The sequence below is a fragment of the Triturus cristatus genome, chromosome 8 (genome assembly GCF_964204655.1).
Source record: "Triturus cristatus chromosome 8, aTriCri1.1, whole genome shotgun sequence".
NCBI classification, from domain to species: domain Eukaryota; kingdom Metazoa; phylum Chordata; class Amphibia; order Caudata; family Salamandridae; genus Triturus; species Triturus cristatus.
Genome location: NC_140591.1, coordinates 148,656,865 through 148,683,157, shown reverse-complemented (window position 1 = coordinate 148,683,157; position 26,293 = coordinate 148,656,865). Strand labels below are relative to the sequence as shown.

At 51.8% G+C, this 26,293-nt stretch overlaps 1 protein-coding gene and 1 non-coding gene across 2 annotated transcripts in view; both read left to right on the top strand.

The window, feature by feature from the left end:
* Positions 1-26,293, top strand: part of BTLA (B and T lymphocyte associated) — a 128,176-nt gene that overhangs the window by 77,559 nt on the left and 24,324 nt on the right. The gene's annotated exons all lie outside the window — the stretch shown is intronic.
* On the top strand, positions 14,347-14,468 carry LOC146801710 (U6atac minor spliceosomal RNA). The gene has a single exon (XR_014968127.1). It is a non-coding gene; the product is annotated as a U6atac minor spliceosomal RNA (small nuclear RNA).

Sequence of the window (26,293 nt, the reverse complement as noted above, 5' to 3'; positions counted from 1 at the left end):
GCGCGCCTTGGCAAGGCTCGTCGTCCATCGTTTGCTGGCGAGGTGCCACGGGGTGGCCCGCTGGTCTGGCTGGTGCGCCTCTTCTGTGTGCGGTGAGTCGTGGAGCTTGTAGCTCGGAGGTTGTGTTATTGGTATGGTCGTCTCGCATGCACTGCCCCTGCTGGGGAATTTGGTAGCGGGGTGTAGCAGTTCAGCACAGGCTGCGTATCTTCCGCGACAATTACCGAGCCTCACATTAACGTCAGATAATTCGTGTGATTCTTTATCCTTCTGGAGAGCGAGCGGGATGTTGTATAGTTGAGGTTTTGACTTCCGTGAGGTTCGTGCAGAGGGTTGGTGTGCCTGCTGCAAAGAACGTGTGCCAAGAGGATTACAGAGTGCGTAGGGTGTAGGTGGGTCAGCTGGTAGCTAATTTCAAAAGAGGCATCCTTTTGTTACTTGCAACTTAAAACTATACGGCCTACCAGTAAGGATGTCCTGAGATGTCCGCACTTATCTCCGGGGATGGGCGCCCCCCGTATATTACGTTATACTGATGTCGGCTGAAATAGGCTTTCACTTATCTCACCGGACTTTATCGGTACCGATCATAAAGGCCTCACAGCCTCTACGCGCCATGCACAATTCAGGTTCTCGTCCCCAGCGTTATTTGTCCAACCAACCGCGTGAATCTTATAAAGCCCGCAAAGGCAGTGCTTTAGTACAAGGCCCCTCCAAGGGCGCACCATTACCCCTTTCATGGAAGGTAATAGGGCCCCCTTCATTCTGGTTCCTGGTTTCTGTGGTCCGGGAGGCGGACTCCTTCTCACCGAATATTCTAGGGAGTGATGCCATAATATTACGGTATAACACCGGACCTAACTCGCACAATTACACAAGTGTTTGTACGCTGTGAGTTTATTTGGTTACACAGGTAGAATACCCAATAACGCTTCGATTGCGTGTGGGAGCAATATCCGGGGGTTTTCGAGCCTCGGGGACGCGTTCACATCCTGTGATTCTGGGCGCCGACATTCCCGGAAGATTCCCCCCACTGTCTTCGACCTACACCCTCACGCCTACTGTGCCCCCACCGCCATGAAAACGACACGCGGCTTCAGCTTGCTGGATGGCGTGCCCCAAGGGGCGGAAAGGGGGTCAATTGAACTTGCGCAAACTGGCAGAGTGGCAAAAATTGCGGGGGGACTCACCACGAAAACCAAGCCGGCACCCACCAACGCGACGATCTCTGATGCACAGCGATGAATCCGACGCCAGACAACCAGGGCGAGACAAGCGGCAGTTGAAGACACCTTTGAAGCTAGCGCCCCATCCCTGAAGAGCAGCACTGTCCCATGCATGCAGTACAAGCCGCCTCACGCAATCTGCCTTAAAGACGCAAGGCCTATCACACCACGAGACTGGGGGAGGGGAGAAACCCCGCCGGGCAATGACAACACTTTTTTTTTTTTTTTTGTTTTTTTTTTTTTTTGTTTGGAAATGGAGCTAAAGGATTGCGCAGAATATAGGCTGTTCGGCATTATCAGCAAGCTCGAGTTTGTCTCCCGGTTCCCCAGACCACATCCGCTCCCTCGCTGATGTAACAAAGAAGGTAGGATAATGCGGGCACCGATCCCGCTACCTCTCGCATGCTAAGCGAGCGCTCTACCATTTGAGCAAATTCCCTTCCTAAAGTAACGCACTGGCTCGAGGCCGTTGACGAGCCTGTTCAGATAAATACACCTATGCGAACTGACAGGTGCTCCGGGTCCCCGTTGGTGAGTGGGGATGGCGCGCGCGCCCAAATAAAACCCCCCGCGTGCGTGAAAACGCCCCGGACGCGACGGCCAAAGAAAGTCAGGAGGGGGGGTGAAATTCCACATGTCGCAAACTGGCGAAGCGACCACGCGCCAGCCAACTCGCGCCAGACAGGCCCTAACGCACCTATGTCGACAAAGAAACAATACACCCAACTAACGAGTCTGGTGGAATGCCGTCAGGCCTGGGACCACGCCCAGGCTGGGCTAGAGGCCCGCACCCGCCACATCTCGGGCATCAAGGCGCACGCAATTATTCCAAAGCAAAATTCCACATACACAGAAGGAGGATGATGCAGCCCATCGTTTTTGTCGAACCCGGGAAACAGCTTGGGTTTAGTTTTAAAACGGGTTGCCCGCTCCATCGTCCCTCGGTATGCAGCAAGTCCCGTGAGAGCAGGTCTTGTGAGCACAAAATTACCGTTAAAAACACTTATTTCCCCGGTCATAAATCCTTGGAGCTTAGGGGTCCAATATACGGCTCCCACATCATTCGGTAGGAGGATTTCGTAGAGTTGTGGGGCAGGTCACAGGCTGCTTCCTCTCGCTGTGTTTGTTCTTCTAGGTGTGGTCGGGTCAGGGACGGAGGAGAGCAATCATCGCGTGGTATATCTGGGCATGAAGGAACGCCAGGCAAGATTGTAGCGTAGGCAGATAGTGGTACTTAGCGGGGACTGGATGTTGGTCTCAATGGCATGCCGCCAGGCAAGGGGATCATGTTCCTAGGTCACGTACATCAGGCAGTGACAGGTGAACAGGGAACATTGTACTAGAATTACAGGAGTGGGTCCCACCACGGTCGGTCAGATGGGAAGCTGTCATCTTGATTCTCACTGGATACCCTTACTCCAGCACGCCTATTGTAAGCTGAGGATGCCTGTTGACGCTGTTAGACCTGCTATTAGCTAGTACACTCACTGTCGTGCCTTGGCTCGGTTTGTCTCGCATCAGGGCCAGTTTGGGGTTACTGGCGAGTTGTTTGCTCTACGGCGGAAGCGGGTGCTTCTAGAACAGGGCAAGATTGATTAGGCCAGGCAGCATGACAAAGGTCTTTTAGGCACTGGCAGAAGGGTGCAGGCAGCGAAGTAGTGCCATTACAGAACATGGATTTGTCAACATTCAGCTAGGAAATGATTAGCAGCAGGAAGGTATTGAACCATGGTGAGCAATTGCTTCTGGGTTCGTGCTCAACAGGAGCAAGGGAATTGCATTTTGTTCCATCAGGGTACGGGGACCGTCTATAGCACCGGATACTAGGGCGGAGCATGGTTGCTCACTTAGTAGCCCGCCCTTGAGTTTGACGAAACATGCACCTTGATGCGAGTATCGTTTCCGGTTGACTTCTCCCGCCCTCCGGCACTGGCTGGCAGCTATGCAGGTTGTGGAAGTGGCCTTCCAACAGGGGCGTGTGGTCCATATGATCGAGGGAAACACCGGGGTAACACCTTTGGGCTCTATTCCGCAGGAGAACATTTGGCTTTCCCAGTATTCAATTAGAGAAGCATTTTACAAGTTTTTCTCCTCTGTGGTCACCCTGACCTGTCCCTCCCTGGTATACTAGCAATTTTCGGGAGGGCAAGGCTTACAGTTGATGGTGACTGATGGAATGCGATGGGCGTACTCCAACGGAGCGAAAGAGGAAGCAAGGCGGGCTTGTCATCTCTTACCACCTCCCGCATGGGCACTGCCAGGCAGGAGTGTCTTGTCAAAGGGATTGTTCTGTAGCCATGCAAAGGGAACCTTGGACCATCGCTCATTTTGGTGTAGGTCATTACAGTCAAATCCATGGGAGAGTTTAAAAGGACGGGGGAATTCGTCCTGTTGGTACACGCTGGCCGCCGGCCCGGTTGAGCGTAGTCTTGTTTGGCTGGATCTGGGAGAAGCCCGGTACCGGTATGCTGTAGGTATAAAGGCCTACCGGGAGCCATGCGCAGTGGCGCAGAGCAAAGAGGTCTTGGCTTCATCAGGCATGGTCTTATACACGCCAAGTCCACAGGGTGCCTGGAGGGAGATGAAGGGCACCCCTCTAGTTTAGGTATGGATGTTCTCCGACTAGACCTAGGGGAAGCTTTGGCTGCAGCAGGTTGTAAGTACATAGGTCTACCTTGGTGGGGGGCCCTGGTAGTGACGGTGGCCACTCCCAAGGCTGTGGAGGAGTTACAGGGCGATCCAGGGTCTGCACATACCAAGGGGTATAGCATGCAGCAGCACCGTGTGGTGCTAAGCCAGGATACCCAGGGATCTTTAGCGTGTCCACTGGAAGACCTACGGCGCCCCGCTAACCGACAGGCGGTTGTGGGTCTGAGCAACCGGGGGCTGCCATGTATGCTCCGCCCACCCATCACGGGGGGGCGTGTGAAGCATGTGGACTGGAGGTCCACGGATGGGAGGGGGGGACCCTCCCAACATTTGGTAGACACCAATTGGCGTTGCCATGGTGACTCTAGGCTTATCAGACGGGCAGGCGGCATGGGGCTGGCCTGCCCTGGGATCGCCCGTAAGATAACCCACCGTGTTTGCATATTTATTATGCTAATAAACCTGCAGCAATATTTCTCCACTTACATTCAGTGTCGTGTGTTTTATTTATGTACTTATGTGTGTTGTGATAACTGTTGCCGATATTGGCACTATGTAAGGCTGCCCGGGGGGGGGGTTGCGCAGCGGCCCGCCCCTTTGAGGGCGGCCGCCTTAGTGCCACAGGAAGGCACAGGGGTGGGAGGTCGTGTCCCTGGGTTTGACCAAGGGAGACCCCAGACAGGTAGCTGCTTCCGGCGGGGAGGAGCAAAGGGGGGTACATATGCTGTCCCCGCCCCCTCCTCGCCCTCTTGTCCGCTCGTTCGCCTTGCCCGCCCATCCGCTTACCCGGCATCCGGAGGGACAAAGGGGGGGGGCAGGTTTTTCTAACAATTTTCACTTTGTGTTGCAGGAGGAGTTACAGGGCGATCCAGGGTCTGCACATACCAAGGGGTATAGCATGCAGCAGCACCGTGTGGTGCTAAGCCAGGATACCCAGGGATCTTTAGCGTGTCCACTGGAAGACCTACGGCGCCCCGCTAACCGACAGGCGGTTGTGGGTCTGAGCAACCGGGGGCTGCCATGTATGCTCCGCCCACCCATCACGGGGGGGCGTGTGAAGCATGTGGACTGGAGGTCCACGGATGGGAGGGGGGGACCCTCCCAACATTTGGTAGACACCAATTGGCGTTGCCATGGTGACTCTAGGCTTATCAGACGGGCAGGCGGCATGGGGCTGGCCTGCCCTGGGATCGCCCGTAAGATAACCCACCGTGTTTGCATATTTATTATGCTAATAAACCTGCAGCAATATTTCTCCACTTACATTCAGTGTCGTGTGTTTTATTTATGTACTTATGTGTGTTGTGATAACTGTTGCCGATATTGGCACTATGCGCCTTGCAGTCTGCCTACACCCTGTTTATGCACCTTTGCCGGGCCGGGCGTTGAGGTGTAGATCTGAGAGTATTGTGCTGACGTGTGTACGAGGTGGCAGAGAGAAGGGCCCAGGAAGGCCCCAATCATACCAGGTATGGGAAGGCCACCTCGATGTTAGGCAGTATTACTGAACTCCCCTCGCGCTCCTAAGCACTGAAATTAGCCACTCTCCCGTTATCTTGTTTCTGAATTGGGGAAGGATGATGGGCCAAGGGTGCCCTGGCTGGATTTGGTCTCGTTAATCACGGCCCCTCTCAAGATCAAAGCGGACCATTCGTCAGTTCAGCTCACTGAGCCATCTGGGAGCAGGCCTTGCACTGCTCCAGTGTGCTCTCAGTATCGCTCCATCTCTCTGCCCTTCGCACACGTACCTTAGCTTTCCCTCTCTATGCCGTCACAGTCTTAGTGCGTATTTAGCGCCAGGCTACCTACGGGTGCACGTGCGCTCGTTATGTTAGGTTATGGCTCGGGGACAAGGCAGGGTATAACAGCAATTCCAGTGCGGGCTATCTGCCTGCCACAAGTCACGGCGGTCGGTCTCACACACGGAGCCTCCTCCAGTGGGGAGAGGATGTCATGTGCGGCGCACCTCCAATAGCAAAGTAAGTTGCGAGGGGGGCCAGCGTAGTATGAGCCCGTGAGAGGCTCCCTCCCCCGATTCCTCCCCTAACCGCGTTTTTGGTTGCTGGGTGGAGGGCGGGGGGGGGTAGTGCGGCAAGCGCGTGGCTACCTCCTGTGCGGTGAGCAGTGCCGCACGACTCCGGGGCGAGTTCCTCTGGCTCCAGGGGAGCACTCTCAACGAACGGAAATGCAGTTTTCAGGCTCCTTGCGGCATGGTTAATCAGTAGGGCAGGGTAGCAGCACCATTGTGGCAGCCCGCTCGTGTTCCAGACCTGGCGTGCTCCAGCATGCGGACACATTAATCTTGTGAGTTGGGCGATTCCCATCATTTCCCCGTGTCCAATCAACAAATAGCCTTGACCGGGTCCGGGTGAGATGTATATGGCCCTCATGTAAAGCGCTCCTATACTTGCTGGGCAGGTTGCATTATACATAGTGCCAATATCGGCAACTGTTATCACAGCACACATCAGTACATAATCATAATAAAACACACGACACTGAATGTAAGTGGAGAAATATTGCTGCAGGTTTATTAGCATAATAAATATGCAAACACGGTGGGTTATCTTACGGGCGATCCCAGGGCAGGCCAGCCCCTATGCCGCCTGCCCGTCTGATAAGCCTAGAGTCACCATGGCAACGCCAATTGGTGTATACCAAATGTTGGGAGGGTCCCCCCCTCCCATCCGTGGACCTCCAGTCCACTTGCTTCACACGCCCCCCGTGATGGGTGGGCGGAGCATACATGGCAGCCCCCGGTTGCTCAGACCCACAACCGCCTGTCGGTTAGCGGGGCGCCGTAGGTCTTCCAGTGGACACGCTAAAGATCCCTGGGTATCCTGGCTTAGCACCACGCGGTGCTGCTGCATGCTATACCCCTTGGTATGTGCAGACCCTGGATCGCCCTGTAACTCCTCCTGCAACACAAAGTGAAAATTGTTAGAAAAACCTGGCCCCCCCTTTGTCCCTCCGGATGCCGGGTAAGCGGATGGGCGGGCAAGGCGAACGAGCGGACAAGAGGGCGAGGAGGGGGCGGAGACAGAATATGTACCCCCCTTTGCTCCTCCCCGCCGGAAGCAGCTACCTGTCTGGGGTCTCCCTTGGTCAAACCCAGGGACACGACCTCCCACCCCTGTGCCTTCCTGTGGCACTAAGGCGGCCGCCCTCAAAGGGGCGGGCCGCTGCGCAACCCCCCCCCCCGGGCAGCCTTACATAGTGCCAATATCGGCAACCGTTATCACAGCACACATCAGTACATAATCATAATAAAACACACGACACTGAATGTAAGTGGAGAAATATTGCTGCAGGTTTATTAGCATAATAAATATGCAAACACGGTGGGTTATCTTACGGGCGATCCCAGGGCAGGCCAGCCCCTATGCCGCCTGCCCGTCTGATAAGCCTAGAGTCACCATGGCAACGCCAATTGGTGTATACCAAATGTTGGGAGGGTCCCCCCCTCCCATCCGTGGACCTCCAGTCCACTTGCTTCACACGCCCCCCCCGTGATGGGTGGGCGGAGCATACATGGCAGCCCCCGGTTGCTCAGACCCACAACCGCCTGTCGGTTAGCGGGGCGCCGTAGGTCTTCCAGTGGACACGCTAAAGATCCCTGGGTATCCTGGCTTAGCACCACGCGGTGCTGCTGCATGCTATACCCCTTGGTATGTGCAGACCCTGGATCGCCCTGTAACTCCTCCTGCAACACAAAGTGAAAATTGTTAGAAAAACCTGGCCCCCCCTTTGTCCCTCCGGATGCCGGGTAAGCGGATGGGCGGGCAAGGCGAACGAGCGGACAAGAGGGCGAGGAGGGGGCGGAGACAGAATATGTACCCCCCTTTGCTCCTCCCCGCCGGAAGCAGCTACCTGTCTGGGGTCTCCCTTGGTCAAACCCAGGGACACGACCTCCCACACCTGTGCCTTCCTGTGGCACTAAGGCGGCCGCCCTCAAAGGGGCGGGCCGCTGCGCAACCCCCCCCCGGGCAGCCTTACATAGTGCCAATATCGGCAACCGTTATCACAGCACACATCAGTACATAATCATAATAAAACACACGACACTGAATGTAAGTGGAGAAATATTGCTGCAGGTTTATTAGCATAATAAATATGCAAACACGGTGGGTTATCTTACGGGCGATCCCAGGGCAGGCCAGCCCCTATGCCGCCTGCCCGTCTGATAAGCCTAGAGTCACCATGGCAACGCCAATTGGTGTATACCAAATGTTGGGAGGGTCCCCCCCTCCCATCCGTGGACCTCCAGTCCACTTGCTTCACACGCCCCCCCGTGATGGGTGGGCGGAGCATACATGGCAGCCCCCGGTTGCTCAGACCCACAACCGCCTGTCGGTTAGCGGGGCGCCGTAGGTCTTCCAGTGGACACGCTAAAGATCCCTGGGTATCCTGGCTTAGCACCACGCGGTGCTGCTGCATGCTATACCCCTTGGTATGTGCAGACCCTGGATCGCCCTGTAACTCCTCCACAGCCTTGGGAGTGGCCACCGTCACTACCAGGGCCCCCCCACCAAGGTAGCCTATTTCCTTACAACCTGCTGCAGCCAAAGCTTCCCCTCGGTCCACAGGAAAGGATCCATGCCTAAACTAGAGAGGTGCACCCCATCTCCCTCCAAACACCCTGTGGACTCGGCGTGTATAAGACCATGCCTGATGAAGCCAGGAACCACTTATTGCCGGGCTTCTCCCAGGTCCAGCCAAAACAAGTCTTAACCAATACCCTACCGGAGGCCATCATGCCCCAACACGACATGTGCCCCCATCCATTCTAAACTCCCCATGGATTTATGACTGAATAGACCTGCCTAAAGATAGGCGACGGTCCACTGATACATTTGCCTGGCTGAAGAACAAGACCTATTCCAAGCTACTCCAGCCAGGAAGTGCCCATGCGAGTGTAGTTAAAAGTTGACAAGCCCGCTCTACGTCCTCTTACCTCACATGGCTGAATCTAGCACTAGTCGGAGTACAACCATCACCTTCCGACAGTCACCACCCTAAGTGAAGCCTTGCCCTCCCAAACTTCTGCTCGCATACCAGGGAGCAGACAGGACAGCGTTTCCCAGGAGTTTCCCCCAATCCTATGGACCAACGCCCTTGTTGGAAGGCCACTTCCACAAACTGCATAGCTGCCAGCCAGTGCTGGAGGGCGGAAGAAGTTGCCCTTTACCGTTACTCCCATCAATGGTACCTGTTTCGTCTAACTCAAGGACGGGCTGCTAAGTGGGCTTACCAGGCTCCGCCCTTGAAATAGTGGTCAGACCCAAGCCCATCGAAGTTCAGCTGCTTCACCTGCCCGTTAACCGAATAACTGGAGCAACTGAACCACTTATCGCCGTGTACATGTCCACTTCGACAGGTGCACGGGTACCTGTCCAAGCAACCAAACGCAACCAGACAGAATAATATCACTGATCTAGTCTGAGATATGTATGCGCTACCTCAGGGATCTATCTCATGATTCGCCTATCTGTCAGACACCAATCACTCATCCTGTGCTTTGTGTGATCTTGGCCCACTTTGGTGTGAGCAGATCCCTGTGAAGTATTTCTTGGCTTGTAGGCCAATAATGCACAAGTGGTAGGTGAAAGATGAAACCATACTTGCCGACCCCAGGCCAAAACTGACAACCAGTTTACCATCTGTCAACAGTAGAACATGCCTCAATAAGACATTGATAAGGGCCACCTGCCTACCTCCTGGTGGCCAAAGGCCTTGTTGGCCAAGCAGCGAAATCTTCGCTCAAAGCAAAATACGAAAAGACTTCTCGCGGCGCCCGCCACCCATGCGCCGGACAGGACACCGAGGATTCACCGAAAATCCCAGATTACCACAAGCCAAACCATTGTCAGTCGATACATTTATTTCCATAAGGTAACTAGGCCACAATTAAAGCGACGTAGCAAGCCAAACGAGGGCCCGCCGCCTACATCCCTAGCTGCCAAGGTTTCATATTGCTATGTATGACATTTTCATAATGACCGCGCCCCTGTGGGTGACATTCCAAGACTATAAATGACACTACAGTGGGAGCGAAATCCGTCAATGATACGGCGCATGTCCAACCTACCCATGCACATTACTGAAACATGTTAGGGCGGCGGGACCTGTGATGCTGACTGCCGGTATAGTTCAAATTGTCTCGCTGGCTCCAGAAGTCAACCCCATCATGGGAAAGAACTCTCCCTCAGACTGTGCCCCTAACTGTATTTGCATTGAGTGGTCCTATAATGAAATTAATCAAATTGTGTGCTTGTGTGAGGCGTCTGCGAAGCATGGCTCATGTCGTGGCTGCTCAAACACGTGACGTATCCTGTGCTGACCTCGACACTGTGGGACTGTTGTTCAATGCACATGCTCATCTATGGCCTAATATTGGTCAAACAGTGCAGCACACGACAATGCAAATAAATTCCACTGCATCACACCACACTTACTTTAGGCAGTGCATAATTTTAAAATAACTGTCAGGCCAGGGCACCCGTCAAGAACCACTCCAGCTTCCTTCACCTATTCCCAGTGCCAACGCTGCCAAGTACCTGTGTGTAAGTGCGACTATTCGAGGTCTTCAGAAACCCCCAATTAATACAAACATCATGGGCAGTGGTCAGCCCGGTAGCCACTGGACCAGTATGTGGTACCTTCAGTGAGCTAGAGCTATCATCTATCTTCAGCAACGAACCGTGACCTGCAGCGCAGAGTGGTTAAGGTTCTGCTCAGTTACTCTTTGTCAACTGTGGAAGTCTGACCTGATGAATTCTGAAATTAGTGAACTCAGCTTGGAGCAAGGCATTACGACAGAATTGGGACCTCTGTGGAAGGGAAGGGGACGTGAGACCAAACATTTGCTCTAACACTAATGCATCCCGCCTATCAACTGCCCACCACATAATGCACCTACCGTCTGTGCGTTATTAAATATAGCAGTAAAGCAGAGGTACGTGTGGCTACTGTACCCAAGGCTGTAATGTGCCCGCAAATAAGAAACCATCAACGTGATTAATGGCCCAAACCATGTCCCGGGGACCAGTTCCCGAACCTGACCTCCCTCACCATTTCTGCAAAACTTCTCAGACATTCCCCACAGACTGCTGCAGATAGAACAATTATACTGCTGTATGACCAGTAGGCAAAGATTGGGTGCTATGCAATAGCCGCATCAGCCAAACCTACACAGATGATCTGGGTTCAAAAACACATTGAACAAAGCAGCCAAAGTTTAGACTGCTATGTGTGACCGTTCCCTAAGTCAGTGTAATTCGTGAGAATGCACCTATGAGTGACACTTTATCGCGAGCGTAATCCAAACAAGACGACGGCGAAAAATTCTCAGCACTTGCATCAGTTTGAGAAACAAAAACCCCTAGAGGATCGCACCCCTGCCGCAAGGCACCAGAAGCAGGAGGGCCCTTGGTGCGAAAAGTTTGCTGTTTGAAAGGGCAGACTGACTGTGGATGTGATCAGCCGCATGGCCGACATTCCTTTTAGATACCATTTTAATCACACCTTTAATGAAGCTGCAACTGTAACTGGAAATTTTTTTCTCACAAGAGACACAAACTCCATCTCTCAATTGTGCCAGTATCGCAGCACATCTTAAAGCTCAGAATTGGGCCAACAATCCCTACGCATTATCAATACTCATCTCCTTAAACCGAATGAAAGCCGATTCTGTGTGAGACCCAGGGCATTTTCTCTTGCAGTTAGAGGCGGACACTCGTTCCCACACATACAGCAAAGTACCTCGGCTGAAATTGTTTCCTCAAATCACTCTGCCTCCCAGGCCTGCGCGGGGCCGGGCACCGGCCCGCCGAGATTATTGCAGCGTTACTTAGACTATAAAGAAGAGTTAGAAATTTTGCCAATTTATGACACTTTGACAGCTTTTGCGGAACTCAAACCCTTGTCCTGTGTGGCCCGTTACAACCACCGGTACAAGACGTACCATTGAGCACTAGCTCCTGGTAAAGCGCGAAGCCATATACCTTTGCTCGTGTTGCCAGCAAGCGCCACGCTCGATTCCCCGTAAATGCACCTCACGTGCGGGGCGGCCATTACTGCGAACAAGCACATCCGTTGAAGGATAAAAGTAACGGGTGGCAATTTGGATCTGGTCATGCGACATAACTACCCGATTATAGGTCACAAAATTAGTTGCTTGCCAAAGTCTGTCCCTAAGGGACCCCAACCTTAAGGAAGGGTACCGCACATCTGGTGGCGTGGCACCTGGGGGAGGTAATGAAAGCATGAGAAATGAGTGGCTAGGGGAGGACGGCGCGCGCGAGGAATAGGCGGCAGGTCTACTGAAGGTGACTGGAGGATGTACGAATATTGTATGTCTCCCACTACGTCGTGCCGTCCCAACTGGCAATACGTTCAAGAACTGCATCAACCAGGAGCTCTGCCCATGTGACTGCGCCCATACTTCGAGACCCGGGCATGAAGGACTGTGACCGCCCCAATCTCCTTGCCCTAACACCGGCCCAGCTGTGTCCAAAAGACCTCACAATTCAGCGCGACAAAGGCTTAACTCGTATAAAACTCTGTCAGGGCTGACACTAGGCGGCCCCTTATCTGGCGCCATACATACTCCCGCCGTGCTGCCTTTATTAAAGCACTCTACTAGCTAAACATAGTGACGTTACACTCCCAGCATGCCCTGCAGGGGGGTAGCTACACCTAGCATGGTAGTGTCCAATGCTAGAGTGAAATGTGCAAAGATTAAGAAACGCTTAAGATATCCGTCCAGTACCGAGCGAGACCCACCGGTCTGCCGGACACCTGGCACGATCCAAGAGAGAAGCGAGAGGTTAAAACATTTTTTTTTTTTTTTTTTAAATCCGATAATGGAAAGCAGCAGCCAGCTGGCGGTGTGCACCTAGTGGTGGCAAGTGCGGGCCCGGGGAGATAGAGTGATTTGCCCAGGGACACAGCGCGAATGCGAAGGTGTTGGAGCGCTGTACAAAAGCACCATACTTACATGCATATTCGGGCACTGGGTTAAAGTGATTTGCCCAGGGACACTGCACGACTCGAACCGAAGGTGTTGGAGCGCTGTACATAAGCACCGTCTGTACATGAATATCTGCCGCGGGGAGATAAGTGATTTGCCCTTGAGACACAGCGCGAACACGACCCGAAGATACTGGAGCGCAGTAAATGAGCACCAAATTCCGCACAAGTTCGGGCGCAGGGAGAGAGTATACACCGCACGAACGCGACCCGAACTGAGTAGGAGCGCTGAGCCTGAGCGCCGTCTTGAGTACAATTCGCGCACTGGGAGAAATTGAATCACCGCACGAACCCGCCCCGAAAGAAGTCGGAGCACTGTGCCTGAGCACCGTATAGACCTACATTTTCGGGCAGGGGGGGGGGGGTAAAAGCGCGCCCCGGAGACCGGGCTGCGGGTGTGCTAATGCAGGGCATAAGCACGCGAGGCAATGAGTCAAAGGCGCGTCGCGTGGGGGGGCGTCCCGTGCCGAGGTAGCCCCCCACCCACTAGGCCCGCCTCCGGGGGAACAACTAATGAAATATTATGTGGGCCCACCAGAGAGTACTGACTGAAGGAGTATAAATAAATGCCCGCAAATGGCGGCGGTGGGGTCGAACCTACGGCTCCAGAGAGACTTGAGTCGAAACCAGCGCCTTGGACCGCATGGCCGCGATAACCCAATACTCGGCCCCGGGGACAGTCACCACAGCCACCGGCCGCGTCCCCGAGGCGCGTCCAACTCAAACCTGCCGAGCTGTAGTAGCCCCCCCCTCACCCCCGCCGGTCACGTGCACATGAGGAACTCATGCCTGGAGGCCAAAAGGGGCACTACTAAGAGTGCCCCGGCGTGACAGGAAGCAGAGCTATGGGCATCGACCGCCTGGCTAAAGTTATTTCACATTGATCGAATGCATAACAAATGTACAAAACAAGATGGCATCTCCCTTACTGCCTAGGCGCTAACCACGAACCGCGGGACCCCTCCCACACAGCGTCAAATGTAGACAACTCCCGAACGAGTGGGAAATGCGTAAATTCCCCCCCCTCACCCGGATGTGGACTCAACCCTGGAGCTGTGGAACACACCGCATAATTCGCTTCAGTGCCCCTTGACCCAGCACATACTGTGCTGACCCAGAAAGGAGGGGGCCCCTGACCCGGCCTCTCTAGCCCACAGTGGAATTAATAAAAGCGCGCATCATGCCTGCTGTGCATAAAAACATGGTTAGACGCCACGTAGTAAGTGACCGTGCCTTAAAGTCCGTATATTCAACCGTGAACGATAAACGTTCATCCTATAACAGCATACACACCGCTAACCATACATTAATAGAACATGGATTACTGTTGGATAAAGGTTAATTTTGGGAGGCGGGAGTTTGCATAGCGCGAGCTTGACCCGGATCGGGCAGCAAGCGCTTTCTTATCACCAGTTACCTCTCATGCTGGTATGTACACATAGTATTGTATGAAAGGGGAGGTAGCATTCCCCGTCACAAGGATGGAAGAGGTCCTAGTGGCCTTTACAACACATATACAGACTTAAGTTATAACTTGCAAGTAACAAGGGGCGCCTCCTTTGAAAACAGTAACCTGCTGACCTATTTACATCAAATGCACTCTGTAATCTACTTGGCATACGTTCTTATCAGGGACATCGACCCTCTGCACTAACTTCCCCTTAGTCGAAACCTCCACTCCACAAAATGCTGATCTCTCTCCCGGAAGAAAATTAATCACGAGTTATCTTGACCCACATGTGAGACCTGGTAATCGCCGCGGAAAGCGGCGCTGCCTCCGGTGCTTCAAAGGGCTAATGAACTCCCAAACCCGGCGCCCCCAAGTAGTTAGCACCACGGTCGCACCGTCCTAAATCCAGCCCTGCCGGGGCTTCCTCCACGAAATCCCTGAGCTGGGTTTTACTTGGGGTGTGAACCGGGGCTAGGGTCAAACCCTCCGGACTGCAGCCTGGTTCCTGTGCGAGCCCCCACTAACGTTTTGGGCTGTTGCTCTGAGGGGTGGGAGTGGCAGGTGAGTTGCGTTCCGAAAAAATAATGCTATGCGTGATATTAAAGTGTGGACACCCAATTTACAGGTACTTTTACAAATCCACAGCCCACCAAAGCATGAGGTTCCAGATGTACTCTCCGGACCCCGTGCAGTTCGGGCCAGACTCCTCGAGCCGTAAGGTCGGACTGGTGCCTAATTATAGACTGCAGGCGGCACGAGTGGGCAGATAACTTTAAATGAGAAAACCCCAATTCAAAGGATTTTTCAAGGCGAACGTCTGACAGATTAAGCGGGGTCCTCCACCCATATGGAGAACATATCTCTTCCTTCCTCGTGATACCAGCCTAGCTCTCTGCCCAAAAACCCAAGACAAGCATGGCAAAAAAAAAAGTCCGGAGATGCCGGAAACTGATCCCGGGGCCTCGTACATGCAAAGCATGAGCTCTAACACTAAGCTGCATGCCTCCGACTCTCGCTCTCGTCACCACCAACACTCACCGGGATCACGAAAACCCGACGCCAGACCAGGCAGAACGAACGGCATCAAGGCGAACGAGCGGACAAGAGGGCGAGGAGGGGGCGGAGACAGAATATGTACCCCCCTTTGCTCCTCCCCGCCGGAAGCAGCTACCTGTCTGGGGTCTCCCTTGGTCAAACCCAGGGACACGACCTCCCACCCCTGTGCCTTCCTGTGGCACTAAGGCGGCCGCCCTCAAAGGGGCGGGCCACTGCGCAACCCCCCCCCCCCGGGCAGCCTTACAAAACGGCACTAGTCTTTCAACCCTCTGACGGCGCCTGGCTGGGGAATGCAGAGGAATATAAATGTTACTGCGCAGCCTCGGTCATCTCCCTCTGAGATGGTTTGACATGGTGTGGTACAATGATGACTTTTCATTCATGTATTTTGGATCAGTTTAGGTGTTATACAATTGTTTTTATTAAAACGGCAGGGGGTGAGGGACTAATACACTCTCACCCCTGCCAATACAAGCACAGGGATAAACCATTGCAGATTTGAACCTTGCATTAAGTTACAGCCTTGTTTCGTCATGATCCGCAAGGTGATATAGTTAACCTGGACTTCCAGGTGCTGCAATGGCCTACCAATGTGATTCGCTGGATCAGGTTTTCCGGAGCTAAGTGTGAGCGGGTGGTTCCTGGTGCGTGGCACCGCCTCTTATTGTTCAGCTCCGGCGCTTGTGACAGGCTACCAGTTAGCACTGTCGGTCTAATTTTAGAGAGTACCACTACAGCATGCATTGAGTAATTCAATCTCATTAAGATTGCTATTGCCTGCTGCCCAGGCCGTTCTATTAGCGTGGGAGTATGGAATAGTCTTTATTGTCACACTTGGACTGGTGTCAGGGTTAGGAGTTGTGATGTTACTGGGAGTGGCAGCGCAGCGGGAGCCATGTGTGGGGCAAACTGAAGTGGCCGCCTGTCGCCAGTCGGGGCACTTAGTTGCGCAAGTGTAAGGGTCAGTAGTTAGGGTGTGCAGGTTTGGCAGCACGGCAGGAGTATGTATGGCGCAATATAAGGGGCCGCCTAGTGTCAGTCCTGACAGAGTTTTAAACGAGTTAAGCACTTTACGTGCTGAATTGTGAGGTCTTTTGGACACAGCTGGGCCGGTGTTAGGGCAAGGAGATTGGGGCGGTCACAGTCCTTCCTTCCCGGGTCTTGAAGTATGGGCGCAGTCACATGGGCAGAGCTCCTGGTTGATGCAGTTCTTGAACTTATTGCCAGTTGGGAAGGCACGACGTAGTGGGAGACATACAATATTCGTACATCCTCCAGTTACCTTCAGTAGACCTGCCGCCCATTTCTCGCGCGCTCCTTACCTCCCCTAGCCACTCATTTCTCATGCTTTCATTACCTCCCCAGGTGCCACACCACCAGATGAGCAGTACCCTTCCTTAAGGTTGGGGTCCCCTTTGTAAGATAGGGCTGCATTGGAATGTTTTAAGATGTGCTGTCATGCCTTTATATTTGTGTGCTTTGTCACATTCGGGCTGTCAGCTAGGTATGTCGACGGTGGCTCGCGTTTGGGTGCGCATTGAAGCAATGCGGTGATAAAGTGTAGTTGGGTAGACGGTTGCAAGGGGGATGTAACTTCAAAGGGACTGATTAGGATTTACACAGCCTCTTCATTCCAGAACCATTACATGTACAACGGAGCTACAGGTTGCCTAGGCAATGAGGCAACTACCTCCCAACAAGTTTGGCTTGTAGGTATAATGTCCTTTTGTAGTGCGTAGCTTGAGGCAGTGACAGAGGCCGCAATATGCCACACATAGGCATTATGTTGTTAAGAGTAGGATGATAAGGTAAAAGCGCAACAGGTTACGATTATTTGGAATCACATCATTATTGGTGTTAAGAGTGAGGATTCGTCAGTGCTGGTAGTTCGGCAGAGTCACTGTGGCCTAATGGTTAAGGTCGGAGACTCTTACTCTCAAGGTTACAGGTTCAATTCCCATTGATTCTGTTCAGGTAGATCTCTTCCTATAACGGAAAGGGAAGAGCTGGGGGGGCCTTCCTTCTGAGGAGGCCGCTGTGTATCTTGTGCAATTCCTCCATCCTCGCCTTTTATTAAGGGCTCCCCAGGGAGTTGTGCAGAATTGGCTGTTTGCAGGTGTGGGAAGGACAGCCCAGCTTTCGTATTCGCAGGCAGTTTAATCTGAGGTAGAATAGCTCTCGGGCCATGCAACTGAGCTATAATGGGGAATTATTTCACTATATGCAATGAGCAGCACTGATTAGCAAAAAGAGGGGCTTGTTGTAGGTAGTGCCCCGTGTGTAGTAAATATAGGGATGCGATGACGTGCTCAGTATATCATGTAACTGGAGCTCATGTTTAACGTTTCAACACCTCTGCGTTCACATACTCTTATAATGAAATGTATTTCTCAATGTGCATAGATTAACGCCATGAATGGTGATCAGTCAGGTTTTCAGTGAGCGGGACACCTAGTAAATGTGCGGTGTGCCAGTGGCTCTGCATGCCATAGTCATTGCCTGAGCTAGCTGGGGAGCACTGCAGATTAGTTTTAACTCTTAAACAACACTTGAAGCTTGCGCAGGGCTCCCTCGGCTCTGGGTGTCTTTTAGACTGGCCGGGTTCTCCGGGGTCTCTTCACTGCTGTGTCCGGGATCAGGGGGAAGGTGTACTCACCGCCTTCAGCACCTATGCTAATCAAAGAGTTAAGCTTAGTGTTGAAGGAGTTTTAATGTTCCCGGGTCGTTCATTGGGGCTCCTTAGGGTAGGATGACCTAGCGGCAAGGAACAGCTAGGGTGGTTTACGTGTGCTTTAGTGATCAGGAAGACAGTATGCATCGCGGGCCCTGGCTCACACTGAAGTGGGCAACGATCACACACACCACAGGTGCCGAGGCCTGCACTGATGCCTGGCCCTGGGTCCCCGGGTCACTTCTGAAAGGGCTAGGCCTTCAGACGCTGAAAGGATGTCCGTTGTTATTTACTCGAGTGTTATTGGTTATTTCCTGGGTTATCCGCGGGTGTAGAGCGTTAGGCTCTTGTTGTCTTTCCATCGGGTCTGTTTGATGCGGGATGGTGGTTTTTGGGGCACAGCTGCGTGGTGGGTCTTTCTGTGTCACACTGGGGTTAGCCTGTCTTTAATCTCCCTGTTTGCCACTCACGGTTTTAAGACGATGATTGAGTTGTTAGTACTGTTATTAGTATTGAACACACCAGGTACTTGTGGTACTTATATTTGCACCCAAACAATAGGTACTCTAGGACACATGTGCACCATTACACACATCTCCAGACAGGACTGCCCCTCCCTGCCCCCTCTCCCCCCTCCAATTTTGGAGCAATAGGGGTCCAAATACTGGTGGGGTTGGCAGGCTTTGACAGAGGTTGGCGGCGAGCTCGCACATCATTCGGCTCATAGGATGATTCCGTTGAGTTTTGGGGCAGGTCACAGGCCGCTTCTTCACGCTGTGTTTGTTCTCCGAAGTATGGTCGGGTCAAGTGACGGAGTAGAGCAATCATCGCATGGTATATCTGGGCATGGAGGAATGCCAGGCAAGATTGTAGCGTAGGCAGGTAGTGGTACTTATCGGGGATTGGATGTTTGTCTCAATGGCATGCCGCCATGCAAAGGGACCATGTAACTAGGTCACGTACATCAGGCAGTGACAGGTCAACAGGGACCATTTGTACTAGAATGTACAGGAGTGGTTCCCACCACTGTTGGTCAGATGGGAGGCTGTCGTCTTTATTCTCACTGGATACCCTTACTCCGACACTCCTATTGTAAGCTTAGGATGCCGCTTAGGATGCCTGTTGACGCTGTTAGACCTGCTATTAGTTATTAAAATCTCCTATGTGCCTTGGCATGGTTTGTCTCGCATCAGGGCCAGTTGGGGGTTACTGTTCAGGATACGGTTAGACTTCTTGAACATAGACTTGCCAACATTCTCCTAGGAAACCATGATTAGCATGAAGGTATTGTACCATGGAGAGCCAATGGTTGTGGGTTTGTGCACCACAGTAGCAAGGGAATTACAGTCTGCTTCATCAGGCCACGTGTTCCATCTTTAGCACCTGCAGCTGTATAGCTCCTATTTTCACCCGGGACTGGGACTGGCAATGTCTAACCCTTACAGCCAGACACGGAATAGGCAAAGGACATACCTTGTTGAGGCAGTAGCATTGTCTGTCTCGCTTCCAGGCCAGTTGGGGGTTACCGTTCTGGGTACGGTCTGACTTTCTGGTTGCGTTTGGATGCTGGGTCAGGTGCCCGTGCACCTGTCCAAGAGGACATGTAGCACGGCGATAAGTGGTTCAGTTGCTCCAGTTATTCGTGTTAACGGGCAGGTGAAGCAGCAGAACTTAGAGGGGCTTGGGTCTGACCTCTGGTTCAAGGGCGGAGCCTGGTAAGCTCACTTAGTAGCCCGTCCTTGAGTTCGACGAAACAGGGACCATTTATGTGAGTAACGGTAACGGGCAACTTCTCCCGCCCTCCAGCACTGCTGGCAGCTATGCAGGTTGTGGAAGTGGCCTTCCAACAGGGGCGATTTGGTCCATATGATTGGGGGAAACTCCTGGGAAACATATTTGGGCTACAAAGTAGCAGGAGAACTATTGGCATTCCCAGTATTCAACATAGAGAGGTATTTATGCTTTGGTTCCCCCCTGGGTCACGCTGTCCTGTCTGCTCCCTGGTATGCTAGCAGAAGTTTGGGAGGGCAAGGCTTCACATAGGGTGGTGACTGTCGGAAGGTGATGGCATACTCCGACTAGTGCTAGACTCAGATAACCGAGCAAAGAGGAGGTAGAGCGGGCTTGTCAACTCTTAACTACACTCGCATTGGCACTTCCTGGCAGGAGTGGCTTGGAATAGGTTTTGTTCTTCAGCCAGGCAAAGGTATCATTGGACCATCGCCTATTTTTAGGCAGGTTAATTCAGTCATAAATCCATGGGGAGTTTAGAATGGATGGGGCACCTGTCCTGATGGGGCATGATGGCCTCCGGTCCTGTATTGGTTAAGACTTGTTTGGCTGGACCTGGGAGAAGCCCGGCAATAAGAGGTTTTGGCTTCATCAGGCATGGTCTTATACACGCCGACGTCCACAGGGTGCCTGGAGGAAGATGGGGTGCACCTCTCTAGTTTAGGCATGGATCCTTTCCTACTGGATCTAGGGGAAGCTTTGGCTGCAGCAGGTTGTAAGGAAATAAGGCTACCTTGGTGGGGGGCCCTGGTAGCGACGGTGGCCACTCCCAAGGCTGTGGAGGAGTTACAGGGCGATCCAGAGTCTGCAGATACCAAGGGGTACTTCATGCAGCAGCACAGCGTGGTGCTAAGCCAGGATACCCAGGGATGTCTAGAGTTGTCCCCTGGAAGAACTACGGCGCCCCGTTAGTCCTACGGGCGGTTGTAGGTCTGAGCAACCGGGGGCTGCCAGCACACGCTCCGCCCACCTCTTTCGGAGGGGGGCGTGAGTAAGCACGTGGACTGGTGGTCCACGGATGGGAGGGGTGGCCCCTCCCAAGATTTGGTATGCACCAATCGGCGACTGCCATGGTGTCATTTAGGCTTATCAGACGGGCAGGCTGCTAGGGGTTGGCCTGCCCTGGCATCGGATCGCCCGTAAGATAACCCACCATGTTTGCATATTGGTTATGATAATAAACCTACAGCAATATTGCTCCACTTACAAAAAGTGTTGTGTGGTTTATTTATGTATTTTCTATGTGTTATGTGACAACAGTTGCCGATATTGGCACTATGCAAGGCTGCCCCGGGGGTTGCGCAGCAGCCCCCCTAACAGGGCGGCCGCCTTAGTGCCGCATGAAGGCACTGGGGGCAGCCGGTCTAGTCCCTGGGCTCAGCCAGGGAAGACGTCCGGCGAATGGATACTTCCGGCGGAGGGGGAGGGGGCAGGGTATTTAGGCTGTGCCCGCCCCTTCCTCGCCCTCTTGTCCCTCTCGTCTCGCCTTGCCCGCCCCTCCGCTTACCCAGCAGACGGAGGTACAAGGAGGGGGGTTGGGCTTTCTAACATGTTATTTTGTGTTGCAGGAGGAGTTACAGGGCGATCCAGAGTCTGCAGATACCAAGGGGTACTTCATGCAGAAGCACAGCATGGTGCTAAGCCAGGATACCCAGGGATGTCTAGAGTTGTCCCCTGGAAGAACTACGGCGTCCCGTTAGTCCTACGGGTGGTTGTGGGTCTGAGCAACCGGGGGCTGCCAGCATACGCTCCGCCCACCTCTTTCGGGGGGGGCGTGAGTAAGCACGTGGACTGGTGGTCCACGGATGGGAGGGGTGGCCCCTCCCAAGATTTGGTATGCACCAATCGGCGACTGCCATGGTGTAATTTAGGCTTATCAGACGGGCAAGCTGCTAGGGGTTGGCCTGCCCTGGGATCGGATCGCCCGTAAGATAACCCACCATGTTTGCATGTTGGTTATGCTAATAAACCTGCAGCAATATTTCTCCACTTGCAAAAAGTGTCGTGTGGTTTATTTATGTATTTTCTATGTGTTATGTGACAACAGTTGCCGATATTGGCACTAATACACTGGCCAGGCATGTCGAAATCCCAAGACTGGAACTAATACAAATTTAGGCAAATAAAAAATGTCTGACTGCCTTGGACATTGGGGCAAAAAGGCAGCATGGTGCAAAGTTTTGTGAAAACGTAGCGGCCGAATAGTATTTTTTGGAGCTAAAAGTTTCCAAATCCATTGCATTGGATAACGTTTTAAGCTTTTTAGCCGCCATCTTGAAACGCTCAGCTGATGCGGCAGTGGCGTAATGAAACTTGAGGGAGCCCCTCCCCCGGACCCAGTCAGGAGCTCTCAGGCCAGGGGCCCGCCGCCCGTGCACAGTGCTGGAAGTGACCCCCTGTAGCTTGGGCGCGCCCTCACCGCAGGGCTGCGGGAGCTAATGTTACACCACAGGATCGCGGCCTTTAGAGATGGGCCATTGGCGTTCCTCAGCCTAAGGAAATTAACGGAAAACTGAAACATCAGCTTTAGTAATGACTGCTGTAAATGAAATTCAAATCTGATATGTGATTGGCTTACAGAATTAGGAAGATGACAAATATGCCTAAAGATTCTTATGAAGTCATTTCATGGTATTGGTAACCAAGGCAGCGTTAGACTTTTAACTGTGCCCGATGTCTTTGTCGTCAAACCAGATAACAGTACTTTCTTTGTCTCTCTACTGTGGTTTACCCAATCCTCCACCTCCTCAACTTACCCTGTTTGTTCCTAAAAACGAATACAGCAGATATTTTGGAATTAATTACTAATTTATTGGCAGTATTCTAAATATTCAAGGCATTGAGCACTTTCTGGAAGCCTGCAGGCCTGTGATTTAAGATCACTGTGCCATCTGCATATTGCAGAGACTGAGGAGTCAAAGAGGCAAGTTTGGGACCCTTGAGCCTTAATAGCATCAGGCCTATCCTCTGTGATAAACCAAAGGCAGGGTGCCAGCCCACCGCCCTGTTTGAGGCCTCTACTGATTTTTATTGTGCTGAAAATATGCCCATTGTCTGCGAGTTTAGCTTGAACCCTGCTGTTCAAGTATAAAGACTGAATGGCTCTCAATAGCGGGGGCGAAATTCCCCATCTTTGAAGATTAGACCAAAGAATTGTGCGGTCCACCCCATCGAGCGCCATTCTATATTCTAAAAAAACGGTCTACAAGATCGGACAACAAGATAGTATTGCTGGTATTCTAAGTCTTTGTTTAAGATACCCAATCACCTTTGCATCCCGCAAAACTCTAACTTAAGGGAGCTCAAGAACTCAATGAATAGGACACTACGGAGACTCCAGCAAACAGGCTCACACCCCACCATCCAGGAGGAGCTAACGCAACTAAAAACAAACAAGAAAAGGTAATCTGGCAAGCAAAAAGGGAAGCAAAGGACAAGTTGTGGGCCAAGCTACTATATGACTAAGAACAGCATAAGATTCTTGGGTATAATAAATAGTTTACAGAATCCAGACGTACATAGAGTTAATTCACATTTAATGGAAGAAGCCTGTGCAACCCACCTTTTGCAACACTTTAATACAGAACCTGAAGGATTTAGGATTGGGAATCCTAGACCCAGGCATATTTCTGGGGTGAATTTCCTGATCAAACAAAACCACTAGCAACTGATTCTTTCTCATTTTCAAACAAACAGATTAAGAACAGGATAGCGAAAGGCAGGCTGGAGGGCGCGACAGGCCCTAACGGGATTCCACCGATCGTCTTTAAGAAAGACCTGGACTATTGGGCGGCTGCATTATTACCACTGTTTGAACAGATCTCGGGAGGAGAAAGTATACCGGCTTCTTGGAGAGGGTCCTTCATATCCCCAATATACAAGAGAAATGAAATGAAAGACACTTATAGAGCGCATGGTTACCCTGGAGCATCCCAGCGGCATCCCAGAGAGGCAATAAGAACTAAGCAAAACGCTACAGGCTGGTAGCATTAATAGATAACGATGCCAAATACTATGCCGGCCTCCTCCTGGATGATCTCACAGATTGAGCAATTGAAAAATCAGTCATCCCCTTCAACCAGATGGGTTTCTGTAAAGGCATGGGAACTACCACAAACATACTTGCCCACTCCTTTTTACAGACGCTGTTAAAGATGCAAACTTACCACTTTACATGTGTTTCATCGACTACTCATCGGCTTTCGATAATATAGATAGGAAGAAACTTTGGGTTAAACTCAATAAAATAAATATACCACCTGCTCTCTTAAACCAGCTGATCCTCTTACATACTGACAGCTGGGTCCAAGTGAAGCTTGGAGCCGGTGACTGCCTGTCCAGAAAAAATGCCAACTACAAAGGGCCTGAAACAAGGGTGTGTGCTGGTCCTGACTTTGTTCAATCTTTTTATGGCAGATTTATCCACAGAGCTGGATAACTGCAAATCACACGCCCCAAGGATGGGCGGGCTTTCAGTTTTTCATTTACTGTATGCCGATGACCTTGTATTGATCAGCCGAACTCTTTATTTATTTTTATTTAGAAAGTTTTGTATAGCGCGAACGTGACCCTCGAGGGTATCAGAGTGCTTTACATGGAGATAACACAATTAGCACTTGGTCTGATCAACCGGCAAACATATGCGTGAGACAGACAAATCAACAGTTAAGAATAGGCTAATATTGATTGGAGAACAATAAAACACATCTAAGACAAAATAAACTACATAAAAGTTTGCTATTGAATCAATTCAGTGTCATTGAGATATTGAATTAGGACTGATTGGACTTTAACATCTATTAGATGCTATGGAACGTTTCTCTGCTAACAATGGTCTAAGAATCAACTTAGACAAGTCTAAAGTGATTCGATTAAACTAAACAAAGAATGCATCTAATCATCGTTGGCATCTGGCTGGTGAAACAATAGAAGTAGTCGAGGAATACAAGTACCTGGGGGTCCTTATAGATAACAAAGGCATGTTCAAGGCACAAAAACATGCCATCAGGAGAAGAGGAAGCTCAATTGTGGTGGCACTAAAAAACCTCACGGTACAAAAGGTGGTGGTGATGGACGGAGCATCAGAACCAATCAAACACTCACACCCAGTCAACAGATCTGGGTTTGATCCATCACCGTTCTTTAGCCCACTCTGCCACCCCAGTTCAGACATGGCCATATGCAAATCAGTCTGACCCTGTGCCTCATGGGAACAGTCCAGCCCGAACTGCGAAGCCATGCCTTCCCTGGACCGGAAACAAGCTTCCTAGGACCGGTTTCTGGCATTTCAGCCGTCTTCAGCCAGGCTTGCTTGAATCCAGTGGCAAAGTGAGCAAGGGACCATGAGGCACTGGGTCAGACTGATTTGCATATGGTCATGTCTGAACTGGGGTGGCAGAGTGGGCTAAAGAACGGTGATGGATCAAACCCAGATCTGTTGACTGGGTGTGAGTGTTCGATGCTCCGTCCATCACCTTCCCCCTTTTGTACCGCTTTCTTCGCCATAAGTTGGCAGGGTATGCTCAGACGTGTGTCCCTTGCTCACTTTGCCACTGGATTCAAGCAAGCCTGGCTGAAGACGGCTGAAATGCCAGAAACTGGTCCTAGGAAGCTTGATTCCGGTCCAGGGAAGGCATGGCTTGGCAGTTCGGGCTGGACTGTTCCCATGAGGCACTGGGTCAGACTGATTTGCATATGGTCATGTCTGAACTGGGGTGGCAGAGTGGGCTAAAGAACGGTGATGGATCAAACCCAGATCTGTTGACTGGATCGCGGCCTTTAGAGATGGGCCATTGGCGTTCCTCAGCCTAAGGAAATTAACGGAAAACTGAAGCATCAGCTTTAGTAATGACTGCTGTAAATGAAATTCAAATCTGATATGTGATTGGCTTACAGAATTAGGAAGATGACAAATATGCCTAAAGATTCTTATGAAGTCATTTCATGGTATTGGTAACCAAGGCAGCGTTAGACTTTTAACTGTGCCCGATGTCTTTGTCGTCAAACCAGATAACAGTACTTTCTTTGTCTCTCTACTGTGGTTTACCCAATCCTCCACCTCCTCAACTTACCCTGTTTGTTCCTAAAAACGAATACAGCAGATATTTTGGAATTAATTACTAATTTATTGGCAGTATTCTAAATATTCAAGGCATTGAGCACTTTCTGGAAGCCTGCAGGCCTGTGATTTAAGATCACTGTGCCATCTGCATATTGCAGAGACTGAGGAGTCAAAGAGGCAAGTTTGGGACCCTTGAGCCTTAATAGCATCAGGCCTATCCTCTGTGATAAACCAAAGGCAGGGTGCCAGCCCACCGCCCTGTTTGAGGCCTCTACTGATTTTTATTGTGCTGAAAATATGCCCATTGTCTGCGAGTTTAGCTTGAACCCTGCTGTTCAAGTATAAAGACTGAATGGCTC